Raw genomic sequence first — 3,892 nt, forward strand, 5'->3', positions numbered from 1 at the left:
ACAGGGAAAAAAACATAAAAAGGACAAACACATAGAGGCTAAACAATACGTTACTAAATAACCAAGAGATCACTGAAGAAATCAAAGAGGAAAACAAAAAATACCTAGAGACAAATGACAATGAAAACACGACGACCCAAAACCTATGGGATGCAGCAAAAGCGGTTCTAAGAGGGAAGTTTATAGCTATACAAGCCTACCTAAAGAAACAAGAAAAATCTCAAGTAAACAATCTAACCTTACACCTAAAGAAACTAGAGAAAGAAGAACAAACAAAACCCAAAGTTAGCAGAAGGAAAGAAATCATTAAGATCAGAGCAGAAATAAATGAAATAGAAACAAAGAAAACAATAGCAAAGATCAATAAAACTAAAAGTTGGTTCTTTGAGAAGATAAACAAAATTGATAAGCCATTAGCCAGACTCATCAAGAAAAAGAGGGAGAGGACTCAAATCAATAAAATCAGAAATGAAAAAGGAGAAGTTACAACAGACACCACAGAAATACAAAGCATCCTAAGAGACTACTACAAGCAACTTTATGCCAATAAAATGGACAACCTGGAAGAAATGGACAAATTCTTAGAAAGGTATAACCTTCCCAGACTGAATCAGGAAGAAACAGAAAATATGAACAGACCAATCACAAGTAATGAAATTGAAACTGTGATTAAAAATCTTCCAAAAAACAAAAGTCCAGGACCAGATGGCTTCACAGGTGAATTCTATCAAACATTTAAAGAAGAGCTAACACCCATCCTTCTCAAACTCTTCCAAAAAATTGCAGAGGAAGGAACACTCCCAAACTCATTCTATGAGGCCACCATCACCCTGATACCAAAACCAGACAAAGACACTACAAAAAAAGAAAATTACAGACCAATATCACTGATGAATATAGATGCAAAAATCCTCAACAAAATACTAGCAAACAGAATCCAGCAACACATTAAAAGAATCATACACCACGATCAAGTGGGATTTATCCCAGGGATGCAAGGATTCTTCAATATACACAAATCAATCAATGTGATACACCATATTAACAAATTGAAGAATAAAAACCATATGATCATCTCAATAGATGCAGAAAAAGCTTTTGACAAAATTCAACACCCATTTCTGATAAAAACTCTCCAGAAAGTGGGCATAGAGGGAACCTACCTCAACATAATAAAGGCCATATATGACAAACCCACAGCAAACGTCATTCTCAATGGTGAAAAACTGAAAGCATTTCTTCTAAGATCAGGAACGAGACAAGGATGTCCACTCTCACCACTATTATTCAACATAGTTCTGGAAGTCCTAGCCACGGCAATCAGAGAAGAAAGAGAAATAAAAGGAATACAAATTGGAAAAGAAGAAGTAAAACTGTCACTGTTTGCGGATGACATGATACTATACATAGAGAATCCTAAAACTGCCACCAGAAAACTGCTAGAGCTAATTAATGAATATGGTAAAGTTGCAGGATACAAAATTAATGCACAGAAATCTCTTGCATTCCTATACACTAATGATGAAAAATCTGAAAGAGAAATTATGGAAACACTCCCATTTACCATTGCAACAAAAAGAATAAAATACCTAGGAATAAACCTACCTAAGGAGACAAAAGACCTGTATGCAGAAAACTATAAGACACTGATGAAAGAAATTAAAGATGATATCAACAGATGGAGAGATATACCATGTTCTTGGATTGGAAGAATCAACATTGTGAAAATGAGTATACTACCCAAAGCAATCTACAGATTCAATGCAATCCCTATCAAATTACCAATGGCATTTTTTACGGAGCTAGAACAAATCATCTTAAAATTTGTATGGAGACACAAAAGACCCCAAATAGCCAAAGCAGTCTTGAGGCAAAAAAATGGAGCTGGAGGAATCAGACTCCCTGACTTCAGACTATACTACAAAGCTACAGTAATCAAGACAATATGGTACTGGCACAAAAACAGAAACATAGATCAATGGAACAAGATAGAAAGCCCAGAGATTAACCCACGCACCTATGGTCAACTAATCTATGACAAAGGAGGCAAAGATATACAATGGAGAAAAGACAGTCTCTTCAATAAGTGGTGCTGGGAAAACTGGACAGCTACATGTAAAAGAATGAAATTAGAATACTCCCTAACACCATACACAAAAAGAAACTCAAAATGGATTAGAGACCTAAATGTAAGACTGGACACTATAAAACTCTTAGAGGAAAACATAGGAAGAACACTCTTTGACATAAATCACAGCAAGATCTTTTTTGATCCATCTCCTAGAGTAATGGAAATAAAAACAAAAATAAACAAGTGGGACCTAATGAAACTTCAAAGCTTTTGCACAGCAAAGGAAACCATAAACAAGACGAAAAGACAACCCTCAGAATGGGAGAAAATATTTGCAAATGAATCAACGGACAAAGGATTAATCTCCAAAATATATAAACAGCTCATTCAGCTCAATATCAAAGAAACAAAGACCCCAATCCAAAAATGGGCAGAAGACCTAAATAGACATTTCTCCAAAGAAGACATACAGACGGCCACGAAGCACATGAAAAGATGCTCAACATCACTAATTATTAGAGAAATGCAAATCAAAACTACAATGAGGTATCACCTCACTCCTGTTAGAATGGGCATCATCAGAAAATCTACAAACAACAAATGCTGGAGAGGGTGTGGAGAAAAGGGAAACCTCTTGCACTGTTGGTGGGAATGTAAATTGATACAGCCACTATGGAGAACAATATGGAGGTTCCTTAGAAAACTAAAAATAGAATTACCATATGATCCAGCAATCCCACTACTGGGCATATACCCAGAGAAAACCGTAATTCAAAAAGACACATGCACCCGAATGTTCATTGCAGCACTATTTACAATAGCCAGGTCATGGAAGCAACCTAAATGCCCATCAACAGAGGAATGGATAAAGAAGATGTGGTACATATATACAATGGAATATTACTCAGCCATAAAAAGGAACGAAATTGAGTCATTTGTTGAGACGTGGATGGATCTAGAGACTGTCATACAGAGTGAAGTAAGTCAGAAAGAGAAAAACAAATATCATATATTAATGCATGTATGCGGAACCTAGAAAAATGGTACAGATGAGCCAGTTTGCAGGGCAGAAGTTGAGACACAGATGTAGAGAATGGACATATGGACACCAAGGGGGGAAAACTGTGGTGAGGTGGGGATGGTGGTGTGCTGAATTGGGCGATTGGGATTGACATGTATACACTGATGTGTATAAAAATGATGCCTAATAAGAACCTGCAGTATAAAAAAACAAACAAAACAACTAATACTAAACTTTCATTGGGTTATTTGTATGGAAATATGTTAATATAAATGTTTCAGACATTACATGAAATTTCTAAAAATCTTATATTTGTATTTGTATGGAAATATGTATGGAAATATGTTAATATAAATGTTTCAGACATTACATGAAATTTCTAAAAATCTTATATGTTCTGGTATAATGTTATAAGTAATAATCCTAGTTATTACTTTAAAATGTATATCTCAGAAATAACTAATTTTCTTGTCAACTGCATTATTATGAACTTTCATCAAATCTTTAACCGTGGTCATTTTTAAGTCTTTTGTCATTTACAGACAGTTCTGGGTGTACTCTGATGATTTTGCAAATATGTTCCTATAAAAGGGTTTCAACTTCAAGAAATTCATGGAAAAGACTCTGACAAGTACAGGTTTCAGGTAACTGACTGTACTGCTGAACTGAATGAATAAGCATTTTCAGAACTCTAATGAAAAACTTATGAACTCATAAAAGTGCTAACAAAATATCAAGATGAAAAAAAAAATTAATTACATGGGACTGAGTGAACTGATGAGGACGAGTATAATTTTTGT

The sequence above is a fragment of the Balaenoptera physalus genome (assembly GCF_965194825.1).
Source record: "Balaenoptera physalus genome assembly, chromosome: 18".
Classification (NCBI taxonomy): Eukaryota; Metazoa; Chordata; class Mammalia; order Artiodactyla; family Balaenopteridae; genus Balaenoptera; species Balaenoptera physalus.